The sequence below is a fragment of the Mus musculus genome, chromosome 10 (assembly GCF_000001635.26).
Source record: "Mus musculus strain C57BL/6J chromosome 10, GRCm38.p6 C57BL/6J".
NCBI classification, from domain to species: domain Eukaryota; kingdom Metazoa; phylum Chordata; class Mammalia; order Rodentia; family Muridae; genus Mus; species Mus musculus.
Genome location: NC_000076.6, coordinates 49,665,180 through 49,681,758, shown reverse-complemented (window position 1 = coordinate 49,681,758; position 16,579 = coordinate 49,665,180). Strand labels below are relative to the sequence as shown.

General features: G+C 33.5%; 1 protein-coding gene across 15 annotated transcripts in view; it reads left to right on the top strand.

Annotated features, from left to right (window-relative positions):
- The window catches only part of Grik2 (glutamate receptor, ionotropic, kainate 2 (beta 2)), a 696,482-nt gene that overhangs the window by 108,403 nt on the left and 571,500 nt on the right, over nucleotides 1–16,579 (top strand). The window lies entirely within an intron of this gene.

Genomic DNA, 16,579 nt, shown 5'->3' with positions numbered 1-16,579 from the left:
AGACTAAAGCACTTATTTTTAGGAAGAGTTAAAAGATTCATAGCATAGCCATGTCACATAAATGTGAATCTATTAAAGTGGATAGAAATGATGAATAAAATTGAGAATCTTCAAAATGATATAAAATATATTACATCATGTGAATGGTAAGAACTAGGAACTATAAGAATATAAAAGTAATCAACATCTTTGTATATTGTATATTCACTATTACAATATGTAATATGAAGCTGATGGCCAGGGGAAAGAATACATTGTGGGCCACTCCTTTTAAAAACATTTAATTACAGGAGGGAAGGAGGAAGAAAAAGAAAAAAACTTCGTACTCTTCATTTTGTTGTATCTAACGAATTTTTAAAGTAATTTTAAATCTTTGACACACATCCAGAGGCACCAGTTTTGGTAGATGTTAAAGTGTCAAGTGATTAGGCAAAAAAGCAAATCAATTCCATTCTTTAAACATCCAGTTTGTAATTAGTTTTTCTTGGATGGTTTCCAGAGAAGATACATTGCTCTAATTTCAATATTTTGCGACAGTTTGCAAAGATGATGGTTAAAAAATGTAGTTACTAACATTCTACATTTTTAACCCTTTTCTGTCTTTCTTTTTTCTTTTCAGTTTTTTATTGGATATTTTCTTTATTTACATTTCAAATGTTATCCCCTTTCTTGATTCCCCCTCTGAAAACACCCTCCAAATCACAAAAGATCTGTCTTAACCCGAATTTCTTATGTTATTTAGTATTCTTCCTTGTTTTGTGGTTGGTGAAAGTTTAGCTTTTCTAATGTCTCTTCTTTTTATTGAGCTCTATACCTCGTTCTAGAATACTCAACTAGACAAGGAAATAGCAGGAAAGTGTATAAAGAGAAGATGGGCTAGAAATAGCTAGTGGAAAATAGCTGGTTTAAAGCACAATAAAGCAAGGAGGTTTAGCCTAAAGACTAATCTGTACATTTTATGAAATAGAAAACTAGGTACTTATAGACAATTCCCTTAATTATATGTGGAGTCATGTTATGTGCCTGTGTAATAAATGCACATAAATTTGAAAATAGGTCATTGAAAATTTATGTATCTTTGATTATTTTTAAGTATTATATTACAACAAGCAAATCATCTTCTGTACCATTTATTTTTTGATATATGGATGAAGCATATTTGAAAATGTTCATAAAGTGACTGTAAGTTTTCCAATAATACTATGATAGATTTATAGCTATAAATCATGTTTCTAAATCAATAAATACATTTATTCACAATTACTTTCCGATTTAATCATAAGTATAGAAAATTTGATATAAGAAACTAAGAAAAATATCACTATAATCTACATATGATCATGATAATGTTTAATGTGTTTTCAATTTAATACATTTTTCCATTTCAAACAATTAGAAATATATAATAGGTCACTTGATAAAGTATTTGTGATCCAACAGTGAGAACTTGAGTTTACAAAAATGATATCCCATAGAAAATTGGACATAATGTGCACCTATAATTCTACAGCTGATGAGGCTGAGACTGGATATCTCTGGTTTCCTGGTCAAGTTGTCTTGCCAAATCAGTGAACTCCAAGTTGATTGAGAGACTTTTCTCAGAATGTAACCTGCAAAATCATTGAAGAAGACATTTAATGTGGACTTATAACTAGTACAAACATGCATGCTTACTTGAATACACAAGCATATTAACATTTATACACGTATGCAAAAGTGGTTACATATACATTATATGAAAAACTTAAAAAATAGAATTACCTAATCTATATTAGGTTATGTAAAGACTAAAAATAAATGCAAATTATGTACCATGTAAATATATACATATATACATTTACGCTATAACTTAAATGTGTCATGTGATTTTTGAAATATACTGTAATATATATATATATATGTGTGTGTGTGTATATGTATGTCTGTGTATATATGTGTGTATATATGTATACACACACACATATATATATATATATATATATATATATATATACATATATACATATATATATATATAACATACATACTGTGGTGTCAGGACAGTAAAGTACATAAGACTGCACTTAACAATGTGTTGTTTATATATTAAGAGAAAAGTCACATTTCATAGTATGTCTCCTACTATGTTCTGTTTAATTGTGAGTACATATGTAAAAATAGGATAAAATTTTATTCAAGAAAGAATTTGCCTACAAACTTTATGCTTAAGAATAGCTTCATGTGACCTGTGTTTGTGTACATACCATTAGAACCATGTCAAAATAACATGTCCTTGGACAGAATCCTGATGAGTAACAAATATGAATGTGAAATGATTAATTTTTGAAATCCAAATGTCATATTTGCTATTCATTTGGTAGTGTTTGAAGTGAACAGACTGAAAATATCATCTTTGTATTTTTATTTGAGGAGCAGCCTTATTTGATAAAGTATGTCTAGGGTACTTGGCATTATGTTTTCAAATTTCATTTATTTTTATTTGGTGACCTAGATAATTAGATTTTTGAAAATTGTCATTTTTATTAATCATACAACTCAATTAACATACATTTTTATATTTTTTCCTCATATATTAGCATGTTTCATCTTCCCTGTGAATTTTGTAAGGTTCTGTTTTCTCATATTTTATGATATGTCTGTTCTCTTTGTTGTCTTCAAAACAATGCTCATGCTTATGCCCCTTGCTAATGATATTATGACAACTTACCCACATTACTTGTTGACAACAGGCTGATATTTCCTATTGAATGCTATTTTGTATGCACACTCTGCTCACTCATTCCTCTTTTAAACATCTGTTATCTGTGGCTCCTTTAAAAGTCTACACTTATTAAGTTAAAATGTAATTAGCTGTTGTATTATACATTGGAGGATAACAGAGGTACTATACCCCAGAACATATAGCTTCCTACAATGTTAGTTTAGTTTCACAGAATGCAGAAAGCTTTTGTGGTTAAGATCTTAAATTAATGTGAGAAGAAATCAAGAAGCAGTGAGGAGCCAACCAGTCACTTCTCTATAAGACCCTAATATGTCAGGGTACTGCATATGTAACTGGTAGAAAAAGAACCAGAAGACATTCACTCTTTCAATATATATGAAAAACAGAGTGAAAGGGTGGCTGTCTGTAATTATTTCCTTATTAAGTACAATTGATAAAACCAAAATACATTAAAAATCAAACTGAGAAGAAAACGTTTTAAATTGGGATAGAATATATTATTAGACATCTGTGCACACATGAAAAAGTATAATCAAAATATAAATCTTGTAGTCATATTAGTTACCTTGATTTTATAGAGAAAAAGGTCATTCATCCTGTAGTTCATTTCTTATCCTCGGTCGCACAATTAGGAAGTGGCAAAGATGAAGTACAACTCTAGAGAAAGTGGCTTTAGTTCCCACAGCCTGAACCCTTCTAAGTTCACTAAGTCAGGATGATTGCTTATGGGTATTAGCACTAGATGCAAAAGGTACGTTTATGTCTTTCCAGCTGAGAGACATTAGAGTAAATGTTTGCCTTAAATAAATAAACTCATTCTCCCGTGAAAATAAAAACTTTATTCTTTCTTTAATGTTTCAATGTAATATTCAACAATAAATAACACCTTTGTTCTGTGCACTTAAAGGGTAACATGGTCTTTAATTAACTATATGGATATTTCTAGTATTTAGTCTCACAAGGTTGAAACTTCATTTTTACTCATGCTTTGCACTCTGTGTACGCCTACTGAGTAATCAGGCTGTGAAAGTCCTGTGAAATTTTTATGCCAAGGTCATTATAATCATCATTTGCAGGTATTCTTGCTTTCCCTCTTGATTGTGTAGAGTAGTGTTTGATAGGATCAATACAGCTCTCCTTTCTAATTTTGGAAACAGCTGATGATATTGGAAGGCCATGATCCATATTAAATGTTTACTAACTTTATACTTTCAAAGACCTCACATCATAAACTTAAGTGCATATTATGTAAAGAATGTGGATTGAATAATTTGAGGTAGAATTTGCAAATCTTTATCAATCATGATTTAACTTTTCATATATAATAAAACTAAAGATTTGAGATTTATCTAAATCAAGTTATTATGGGTTTATTTAAACATGATGGTAGATATTTTACTTTTTATGTACTTGTAAACTTTGTGACTGATTTGACTGCTTTACATATCATTTCATGTTATGCTTGCAAAGTCCAATTCAATTTCCTTTGTGTGAAACATTACTATGGGTTTGCAATATATGTCTTTTCTAAAGGTGTGTTCATATTAACCGTATATATAGCTACTTACATATAGCTCATAGGTTGCTCCTGTACAGAGAACATAAAATTTAATTTGCTTCAAAGAGACAATGTGTGTTTGATAATGGATAAAGGTGAATTTATTTGCTTCTATGCTCAAACACGTACTATTATTGTTTCTTATGTTAGCTATTTTTCAACCACTGAGTTTATTTTTAAAAATTTTCCATTAAGATTATGGCTAAGTTTCTTCTGAGACATCCAGTAGAAAATTTATGCTTGAAAATTTCCCCAAGCCCCAAAAGGTAAAATTATATTATATACAATGTAGCCTTATTCCTTGGAAATTGTTATGAGTTCATTACAGCTTAAAGAAAGATGTATTGCAGAATCAAAAATGGAAAGAAACCCACAAATCATAGAAACAGCATGGGGCACCATCTCAATATACTAAGGCTTACATAGACTTAAACTCTGAACTTTGTCTTATTAATTAATACTTCAAGACATGATGCACTTATATCTAAAAAGGAGAGAGTAAGGTAAAACAAACATCAGGATGAGCCCTCCACAAGGAGGCATTGCAGGGATTAGAGGGTGGTGAGAATTCCAGGATTTAAGTAAATGGTAAGTGGTAAGAGTTTTATTATGATGCTCCATGGCTCACATTAACATCTATTATTTTTGATCCATTAAATACTGCATAACACAAAAGGTGGAAGACAGCAGTAATTTTCTCCCTATCTGTCACTGTATATGCTTTAGAATTGAAACATTTAGGCAATTAGGTGGTTTTTATGTGCACATAACAATACTGGCCTTTCTAATAATTGTTGAAGGGCTGAATAATCCTGTTTCAAAGCTATTATACTTTAATTTTCACTTCAAAGGTGAGACCACTTTAGAACCAATTATATATGAGAAAATTAAATGTAACAAATCCTTATTGATTTCACTGGTTGCCTGTCAGGTAAGGTGCTGGTTGCTGCTGACTCACTGTGTGAGATAAATTACTGCTCTTTTAGGACCTTGGAATTCAGTGGGGAAAAGAGGATAAATGTTTCTACTACTCTAATTCCTACAGATTCTTAAAGCACACAGTGTTGGGTAAATTCAAACAAAGATCGTTTTTGTTAGTATGTTTTTTATATTATCGGAAAACATAAATAAAGCAAAGCTTTATGTGGCAACTTATTTAAACACAATAACAATTGTTATTAATTTGATCAACTATTTTCTTTGTTCATTCATAAAATAATATATAATCATAACCTTAGGATTTTTCTTTTCAGAACTAATATATTAAGGTAAATGTATCAATTACATGAAGTAATAGCTATATTTGTGGGGTTTTTTTCTAAAAATATTTAAGATGATGCCAGTAGCCTTTACACTGATTGGCAGTATTGTTTATACATACTTAAATTCTTCTCTTTAGCTGGAGATGAGGTTAGTATATTGACATGTTCATTCTATCTTTTTAGTTTTAAATATATGGTTAACCACTCCAAGCCTCAGTTTCTCACATCCTCAAAGTGGAGAAGTTGAGGCTCATACTATTATCTTCTAGACAGTCCTGTACCATTAGGTTCTCCTGAGCATCTACTTACGCTGATCATGGAAACTGTGCTGGATAGGATTTAAGCCACTAAAAAAAATAAAATAAAATAAAGCCTTCAGGATGTGCAAACTAGATGTGTTTCAATACACTGAACTAAATTTTTCAAGTCTTTGAACATTGAATGTATTAGGTGACTGAAATTGTAAATAAACTATTTGTGAGTAGCTGAAGGTCAAATATTTTATGACTTTATAGTTTAATATTAGAATATGTGTATTTTGAAGAAAATAGGCAGTTGTCATTCTGTACCCTGCTAAAAGTTTAGGAAGAAATTACTGAGGTAATCAGAAGGGTTTTTGTTTTCTGATTTTGGGGAAGGATACACAGACAGGAAATGATCCCAAGAGAATATGAAGAATAATGGAAAGTTTCCATCTGTTTCCCAGTTTAGTATTAATGTCGGCTTTGTTAGTCAGTTCAATGACCTGCCTGTAAATTCTCAAATACCAATGGTATTTATAATCAAATAGGAGGCAGCACATGAATTCCAAATGATATCTGGATTACTTACAATTTGGTCTTTTGTTCTTTATGCCTTAGCTCTCTTAGTATGCACAATAGAATTGACTCTAGAAATGTCACCACTATGTGTAGAACATAGTGCAATGTGTATAGTTGACATTTTAATCTCTTGCTTCTCCTGTTCAATCATTTCCAAAAAATGTCCAAACTGTGAACCTCTTTAAATTTAGCATTTTATATTTTGTTATTTGTTTAAAAAGTGCATGTGAAGTTTTAAAATACATCTTACTTAATTATACTTTGTCTACTACATTTTTCTCATTGCTTAATATTTACAGATAGAGACAATTCATATAAATCAGTGGTTCTCAACTTGTGGATCACTACCACTTTGGCATACTTGTTTTAAAAATATTTACATTATGATTCATAACAGTAGCAGAGTTATAGTTATGAAGTAACGACAAACACAGTTTTCAGGTTGGGAATCTCCACACCATGAAGAACCGCATAAAAGGAGCAGCATTAGGAATGTAGAGAACCACTGATCTAAATTTTTTTAGATCATAATTTTTTAATCACAATTTTTAAAAATATTTTTGTTTTTAATTTATTTTTACACTGCATATTCCATTCCCAGCCCTCCATTCACCCTCTGTGTGCTCCATATCCCACACCTCCTCCCAACTGCACCCTGACTCCAGGTGGATGCTCCCCCCCCCCCCCACCTGACCTCTAAACTCCCTGGGGCCTCCAGCAGTCTCTTGAGGATTAGGAATATCATCTCTGAATGAACACAGGCCCAGGAGTCCTCTACTGTATGTGTGTTGGGGCCTCATATCAGCTGTTGTATGCTGCCTGTTTGGTGGTCCAGTGTTTGAGGGATCTCGGGGGTCCAGATTAAGTGAGACTGCTGATCCTCCTACAGGATCGCCCTCCTCCTCAGCTTCTTTCATCCTTCCCAAATTCAACAACTTGTATCAGCTGCTTCTGTTCATTGGTTGGGTGCAAATATCTGCATCTGACGTTTTCAGCTCCTTGTTGGATCTTTCAAAGGGCAGTCATAATAGGTCCCTTTTTGTGAGCACTCCACAGCCTCAGTAATAGTGTGCTGGCTCCCAGGGTTTCAGTCTTTTTCCCTCACCCAATAAGAGATCAGGTTTCCCTCTGGTCCCCACTCCTCTCCCACCCAGTCTACTTTCCCTCCCAGGTCCTTCCCTCCCTCCCCACTTGTGATTGCTTTCTTCTCTCTCACAAATGGGACTGAAGTGTCCTCAGTTGGGCCCTTTAGCTTGTTGAGCATTTTGAGTTCTGTGATGTTTATCTTGGGTATCACAAGTTTAAGAGAATTATAGGTGCATATTTCAATGACACAAAGGTGAATCTCATCTTACTATTTCTTAAATAAAATCTACATCCATGGTGTAGAAATGAAAACCATTTAAGTCTCTTTTGACTCTATTGTTGTAGATAAAGGTATCTGTAGTAAAATTAGCTTGCAAATACACTTTAAAAACATAGTCTTCACCCCTACTGGCTAGCATCTTTAATAGAAAATTTATTCTGCACGCTAACAAAGGGGAAATGTAAACACCAATGCAAATGGCTGAAATCTACCAACAATAAAATATGATTTATTACTGGGACAGAGAGTTTTTGGCAAATGTTTACAGAACTTTTAGTGATGGTACAATTATAAAGAGTATTCTGAGTCACAGATGGTAACTTCAACACTCAGGTAACTAGATGTTTAGGAAATTCTGTATGTTTCCTGTAATTTCCATTTAGTATAATACTTGATTTGATACATTCTCCTTGTGACTTATAGAAAGCTCTTTGTGTGTGTGTGTGTTTAATAAAGAACACTATTATCTGCATAACATTTGTTGACTGCTTGGCATTCACTTCTTTTGATAAAAGCAATCTTTTGGTTTGTTTGTTTGTTTGTTTGTTTGTTTCTTTTTTGGGAGGGGCGGGGTTGTTTTGTTTTTAACTCTTCTCCCAAACTCAGGTCATTATGAAGGCCTAGATACTTAGGATGATAATGTAAAAACTCAGATGAAGGGTATCTTAGGAAGATGGTGAAGCTGGAACTATTGCAGCATCTATTCAAACAATGACCTCCTGTGGTCTCAGGTGACTCTTTTGCACACCTGACCTACTGCATTCTGATGTCTAGAACTCTATCTCCACTCAAGAGCCCTGGAGTCTCATAGGGAGAGGATACTTCTCTCGTGTGAAGTATTAGCATTTCATGTATGTCCATTATTTCACTGCTCTATGCATATGCAAGGTTTAGCTTTCTTGCATGTACCATGAATCCATCCTCTTCCCCTCAACAATAAAATTGAGGAAAATAAGGAATAGTTACAAGGTTCACATCACCTGAATCAAACCTTACATTCTCAATATGTATTTTTCTATCAATAGTCTAAATATAGTGTAATTTTTTCTAATTGGAATAAGACAGCACAGTACAAATAAATATAGTACTTTAAATTTTAGATTTGGAGTGACCATTTATGCAATTACTATTTCTTTTTTCTAGTTTATTTTCAGTCTTTAAAATTTAACATTATGATTAAATTAGTATATTTTATTACACTTGCTAATATTTGTTAGTTTCATATAGCACATAGTAATGATTCAGCTGTAAGTAATAGAATTTATATGTATATAATTATTTAAAGTTTCCATTAATTATTCTTCAAGGAACATTACCGTCATAGTTGTATTTGGGATCTAGAGCTAAACTATTTCTTTCCTCCTAACTGCATAAGCATAGATCTTCTTAGATATAATTTTATATCTAAATTTTATGCCGCACACAACTTTAATCAGAGCCTCAGACAATTTATTCACTAAGAGTAAAAAGAGTCAAATGAATAAAATCTAGTCACGGGAAAGGCCATATATATCAAAAGAGTGTCTTTCCATAGAAACATATAAACAAATAATATCCAGTTGTAATGAATAATCTGAAGTAAAACCACTATTATGTTCTACACCTTGTATGGCATAGAAATATATAGTAAATATCACATATATTAATACATACATAATGCTACTAGTACATACATTTTATTTTTCTTTCTCAGTTTATTTTTCAAATGTGCATTTTTACATCTTATTTTACATACTTAATCCTAATTAAAGTTTCCCTTCCCTCTACATCTTATAGTTTCTCTCCTCCTCTCCAATCCAAAGCCATCCCTCTTCTGTGTCTCTTTGAAAAACAAAGAGGCTTCTAAGGGATAATAGTAGGATGAAATGAGATAAAATAAAAACTAACATGTCAGAACACAGTTTGAGAGTGGAGCTGCATGAGTTCCGAGTGCTTTTGAGAAAATGGCAAGAAATGAAATTAAGAGTCTTCTGACCCCAGTTTCTTGAAAACAAGGCACTGTTCTGGAATTTATTTGTGTGCCCCTCCCAGGCAAAGCATATAATACTGACTACTTCAGATTATTCATTGTAACTAGCTACTGCTATTTGATTATAAGTTTCTATGGAAAGACATTTTCTTGCCATATATGGATTGTTCCTGTAATGGTAGATATTACTTGCACGCCTCTTCTTAACTCTCAGTGTATAAATTGTCTGAGGCTCTGATTAAAGTTGTATGTGGCATGAAATTTAGATATAAATATTATCTAAGAAGTTGGCTATATCATGAGACTTTGGTTGGCCTCATTAATCAGTTTCATTCTCCCAGGTCCCACGATCTAGAAAGGTGATGCTACAATCAAGAATAGGAAAAATAAATAACTGAAAAACAAAAATCAATAGCTGAGGAAAGGATAAAAAATGCATATAAGCTCATTTGCACAGTATATATATACATACACACACACACACACACACACACACACACACACACACACACACACATGCCTGACCCTGATATATTAAGACAAGATACCTCTAAGATACCTTTGAGTTTGTTTTCTGCTGGCCATCTACTTAGTGTTGGGCATGTGGTTACAGAGTAGATTGTTGCCCCAGTGAGACTCCACTGGGAGAACTAACTTTTCATTTCAAGTGGTTTTCAATTGTAGGTATGTTCAGGTTAGGGCTAAAAGCTTGTGTTCACTTTCTCAGATTCAGAACCCCACCTGATGTAGACCTATGCAGGTCCTGTGCATGCTACCCCAGACTCTGTGAGCTTATATATGTATCTGGTATGCTGTGCTTAGAAGACCTTGTTTACTTATTGTATAGGACAAAAGTAAACAAGGCTCTGTCTCTTACACACTTTCTACCTCTGCTCCCTAAAGGTTCACTGAACCCCGAGATTAGTGATTTCATGGGAACATCCCCTTTAGGGATGAGTGTTCTGAATCCTTTTACTGTGAATTTGTTTCTATAATCTATAAGAGGAAGCTTACCTGATGATGGCTGAGAATATCAATGATCTAGCAGTGCCTATATGAATATAGGAGATTGTCACTAGGAGTCATTTTGTTGCTGTGTTTCTTTTATATAATTCGGTTTCCCCTAGGTCACTGGGCTAACTAGTCTTAGGTACTTGGTCACCCAAGCAGTGGGTTCCATCTCATGGAGTGGACTTTAATTCAATCAGATACTGTTTGGTTACTTGCTCAAGCTTTGTACCACCATTGCACTGGCATATCTTACAAACCAGACACCATTATAGATCAAAGATTTTGTGGATGCATTGGTGTTTACCTTTTTCCTTTGTTAGCATGCAGAGTACATTTCCTGGATCTCTAGACCTCTCGCTTGTCCCTTCCCATACCTGGTCCTGCCCCCATTTTTCCTTCCCTTCCCTTCTCACACCCAGGTCATGACCTCTCTCTGTCTCCCATGATTATTTTGTTCCCCCTTCTAAGTGGTTTTGAAGCATCTACACTTTGACCTTCTTGTTAAGCTTCATATGATCTGTGAGTTGTATCCTGGGTATTCTGAGCTTTTGGGCTAATATCAGTACATACTCACTGATAAGAGGATATTTCCTTTTAGGTCTGGGTTACCTCACTCAGGATATTTTCTACTTTCATCCATTTGCCTACAAAGTTCATGATGTCATCAATTTTAGTGGCTGAGTGAGTAGTATTCCACTATGTAAATGGACCATATTTACTGTACCCATTCCTATGTTGAGGGACATGTGGATTGTTCCAGCTTCTGGCTGCTATAAATAAGGTTGCTATGAGCATAGTGTTCTTGTTATATGTTGGAACATCTTTTGGGTATATGCCCAGGAGTGGTATAGCTGTGTCTTCAGGTACAGTTATTTCCGATTTTCTGAGGAACTGCCAAATAGATTTCCAAAGTGATTGTATGAGTTTGTAAACCCACCAGCAATAGAGGAGTGTTCCTCTTTCTTCACAGCCTCACCAGCACCTGGTGTTGCCTGAGTTTTTGAAGTTAGCCATTCTGATTGGTATAAGGTCATTTTAATTTATATTTCCCTGATGACTAAAGAAGTTGAACATTTCTTTAAGTGCTTCATGGACATTCGAGATTCCTCAGTTGAGAATTCTTTGTTTAGCTCTGTGCTCCATTTTTAAATTGGGTCATTTGTTTTTCTGAAGTCTAACTTCTTGAGGTGTTTTTTTTTTTTTGTTCTTTTTTTTTTGTTTGTTTTTTTGTTTTTTGTTTTTTTTTTTTTTAGATATTAACCCTTTACAGGATGTAGGGTTGGTAAAGGTCTTTTGCCAATCTGTAGGTGCACATCTTGTCCTATTGACAGTGTCCTTTGTCTTACAGAAGCTTTTCAGTTTCATGAGGTTCCATTTGTCAATAGTTGAACTTAGAACCTGAGCCACTGCTATTTGGTTTAGGAAATTTTTTCCCTGCAGATATGTGTTCAAGTTCTTTCCTACTTTCTCTTCTATTAGATTCAGCTTATCTGGTTTTATGTGGAGGTCTTTGATCCACTTGGACTTGAGCTTTGTACATGGAGATAAAAATGGATCAATTTGTATTCTTTACATGCAGACTGCCAGTTAGACCAGCAACATCTGCTGAAAATGCTCTTTTTTTCCCCACTGGATGGTTTTTGCTTCTTTGTCAAAGATCAATTATTAGACCATTTTTCACATTCTTTTTTTGGGGGGGTTACAAAAACAGAATTTGTATCATTTTTATTCTTTTTGCATTTTAATCATTACTAAGATGTTTTCCAAGGATAAATGTACTTTAAAGTGAGCAGTATTATGAACTTCTGTCAGGCATAATTTTAAGTGGCAAAATACAGTTTCAACTAGTAAGCCTCAGCTTTAATTATTGCATATGTTACTTTCTAAGCAGATATTGGGTAATACATAATAACTTACTCAGAAACTTTGCATATTACACTTATGATGCTTTTCACTGTCTTTCTGTTACTCAAGCAGCAGTTCAAATTATGCTAAATGTCTGCTGAAATTTTATTAACAAGTTAAAAATACTTAAAAAGGACTTTATATGGAGATAGTGTCCTTGTTCATCCCAGTGAGTATAAACTGCATTTTAAAACAAATTTTAAATAAATATACAAGTATATTATTTCTTTACTTCCCTTTTCTCTCTCCAATACTTCGCATGTCCCCTGTCCTCACTTCTCAATTTCTCCTAAATTAATGTCCTTTTGTTATTATTATGTATAAATACAGAAGTAAATACAATTTTGTGATCCCATTTAGTGGTGCTTGTATGTACATGATTTCAGGGTTAACCACTTGGTATTGTATAATCAGTTAAGAGGCTCATCTCTGGGGAAGAATAATTTTCTCACATTCAGCATATTTTAGTTGCCTTTATTTCTTTATCTAGTGTTGGGATGCTCTGAGATTTGAGATTTCTCCCTTACTTCATAGCATGTCTATTAGTGCTATTCTTGCTCAACTTCAGTAGCTATATTGCTGAGTTTAACTCTATTTTCTTACATTTCTCATACTTAGGATTCAGTAGCTATATTGCTGAGTTTAACTCTATTTTCTTACATTTCTCATACTTAGGAATTAATTCTCTTATTTTGCATAAGTCCAACTTAATGTGAGTATTTTAGGCTATAGCCTGTCTGTCTTGCAGTTAATCATCTGTAAATGTGAAAAATACCTTTATTTTTTGTAAGTAGAGCAATCTCGGGCCCCTAAGTGTTTGAATTATAAAAATTGTAAGATAGAACATTTATTGGAATGTGTCTTGTTAAGACAAATATGTTGGCCTTAACGTTACAAATGTGCTATTGCAAATGTTTGTTTAATTGTAGTGTTAAGAATAGTCACTGTTATTGTACAACAGCTTTTAATGGTACTTCTGTGTGTGATAAAAGCAACAAGCATTTTCATTAGTTAAAAAGATGGGGCTAGCTTTGAATCCTGTTTATAATATTGAATCATATACTGGAGCACTTTTTGATGTCTAGCATGAGTCCATTCTTTCTCCATTAAACATGTGATTTGTCATCTAACCAGCAACATTTAACTGTGTACCTGTTCTGCAGTATATAGTCTAGTTGTCTGAGTACAACGATTTTAAGATAAGGTAAGTTGCACATATTCACCATGTTGGAAGAACAATAAATTCTCCCACTAAATAGGTAGCTGATGTGTGGGTAAATAATGAATCTGGTGGCACTGGGCAGCATTTCCTAAAATATTCCATGAAGCATAACTTCCTTGAAATGTTCCAGGGGAAGATTGCATGTTAAACTGAGCTTGAAAAGAAATGGGGCTCAATGTATATTTATTTGAGAGATTTCCAGAACAGTCTTATTAACTGAAGAGTCTAAAAAACACTGGCCATAAAGAACCCTATAAAAATTATTTGACTACCAATATACAAGGCCAGTTTCGACCATGATCTGAATGTTTCCTTTTATTAACTGAATTACAAACAGTATCATTTCGAGTTAAGTACATACAACCAATGTTATACTGATTTAGCAGGTTATGCCTCATCCTCCCCGTGTTCTCCCTCCCCCCTCCTTCTCCCCCTCTCTTCCCCTCCCCCTCCTCCTACACACACACACACACACACACACCACCAACACCATCACCACCACCAACATCAACAATATTTAATAAAAATGGAGATCAAGAATTTGAAAGATTGCAAGAAGGGTTATGTTGGAAAGTTTAGAGGGAGAAATGTGATGGGCAGAAATGCTGTAATCATAGTATACTCTCACAATAAAAGAACAAAATTAAAAAGGATCAAGTTACTTCAGCCGAGTATGGTCTTCTGTGAAAATACTTTTAAATAGTAAATATGGATGTTAAAATAATATTTTATTCATGGATGCATTATTGAGGCCATGAAAAATTGTTATGATTTCAGAGAAAATTTTTACAAAACATATAAAAATGTAAATACTCTTTGGCTTTAGCTTCATGCTTTAGAAATTTACACAGGATCAAAAGTTCTTTAAATATAAGCCTGTCTTATAAGCCAAGAATAATCTCATCAACATACTCTTTGGCAACTTTGAGATGTCTCTAATATCTCCAAGGATGCACCAAATAACAAAATACATGCTACAAACATTAAGAGCATAGACAGTTATATATATATATAAAGTCAGTTGTCAGTTATAAAGTCACATAGTCTGTTAAGGTTAAGGAAAAAATTAAGACAGGCAGAAATGCATTACTAGATGTGGTATGAAGGCTGTACTTTATCAAGTGACATCAATATCGGTATGCACTTTATTTTAAATTCCAAGTCCAAAACAAGCAATTAGAACATTATGAAATTAATAGAAGGTTGTAAAATTTTATTGGTTACATTATCATATGTACTACCATACCCAGCTTTATATTGTTTCAGCCTACAAACTGAGGTTTTATGTAATCTTCCTGGGGTCAAGTTGTTTGTGAGAACTAGTGATTGGTCCCATCCTTTGGAAACCGGATTACCTTGCTATAAAGGTATAAGTGTGTCAGCTAGGTCCGAGAATACAAAGAGAATTATTGATGTTATAAATCTTCTCAAGGGAAATAGATTTTCTGTCCAACTATACTGAAACTCACAGTCTAATTGGGTTACAAATGGAAAATACAAACAAGAGAGACTATGAATCACCGTGGGCATTTGAATTATAATCATAACATACATAAATAAATGAGACTGTGGATCTTAGTGCTTGAACTGTTGGTGTTTTTTTCAGGAAGGAGTCTCCTATGCCAATACATTCAAGGCTATACCACACTTTCTCTTCTATCTGGTTTAGTGTATCTAGTATTATATTGATGACTTTGATCTACTTGGACTTGAGTTTCATACATGGTGATAAGTATGATTTTTTTTGTATTATTCTATATGCCCACATGCAGTTAGAGCAGCGCTATTTGTTCAAGATGCTTTCTGTTTTCTATTGCATAATTTTTGCTTCTTTGTCAGAAATAAAGAGTAAATATGTGAATGGATTTATTTCAGGGTATTCGATTCAATTCCTTTGATCAACCTGTTTGTTTTTATGCCAGTAACATGTGGTTTTTATTACTATAGCTCTGTAATACAGCTTGAGACCAGGAATGGTTACATTTTCATGAGTTCTTCTATTTACAGGATTGTTTTAGCTATCTTGGTTTTTTGTTTGTTTGTTTTTTGGTTTTTGTTTTTGTTTTTTGGTGTTGTTGTTGTTGGTTTTTTCTCATATGAAACTGAGTATAGTTTTTTCATGTCAGTAAAGAGTTATGTTAGAATTTTGATAGGAATTGCTTTGAATGTTGTATTGCTTTTCGTAAGGTGGCCATCTTTACTATCTTAATCCTACTGATCCATGGTCATGGGAGATCTTTCCATCTTCTGATCTTTTCTTCAATTTCCTTCTTTAAAGACTTGAAGTTTTGTCATACAGTTTTGTCATAACCTGCTTGATTAGTCACACCAAGACATTATATATAGTTTTTTAAAATATATTTTATAAAATTTCTGGCTATTATGAAAGGTTTGTGCCTAGCCCAGTTGTCCACTGAGGTTTCATCTGTTAATTGATAAAAACTGATGCAGGGACCCACAGCCAAACATTAAGTGATGCTTGAAGAATTCTGTAGAAAAGGGGGAGAAAGGATGGTAGGAGACAAAGAGATCAAGGACACACCATGAAAATCCACAGAACCAACTATCCTGGGCCCATAGGGGCTCACAGAGAATTAATTGCCAAGCTACAAGCCTGCATTGTACAAACCTAGGTTTTCCACACATATGTTTCAATTGTGTAGCTTGGTTTTCTTGTGGGAGCAGGAGCTGTTTCTTATTTTGTTCTCACTCTGTTTCTTGCCTTTGGGACACTTTCCTAATA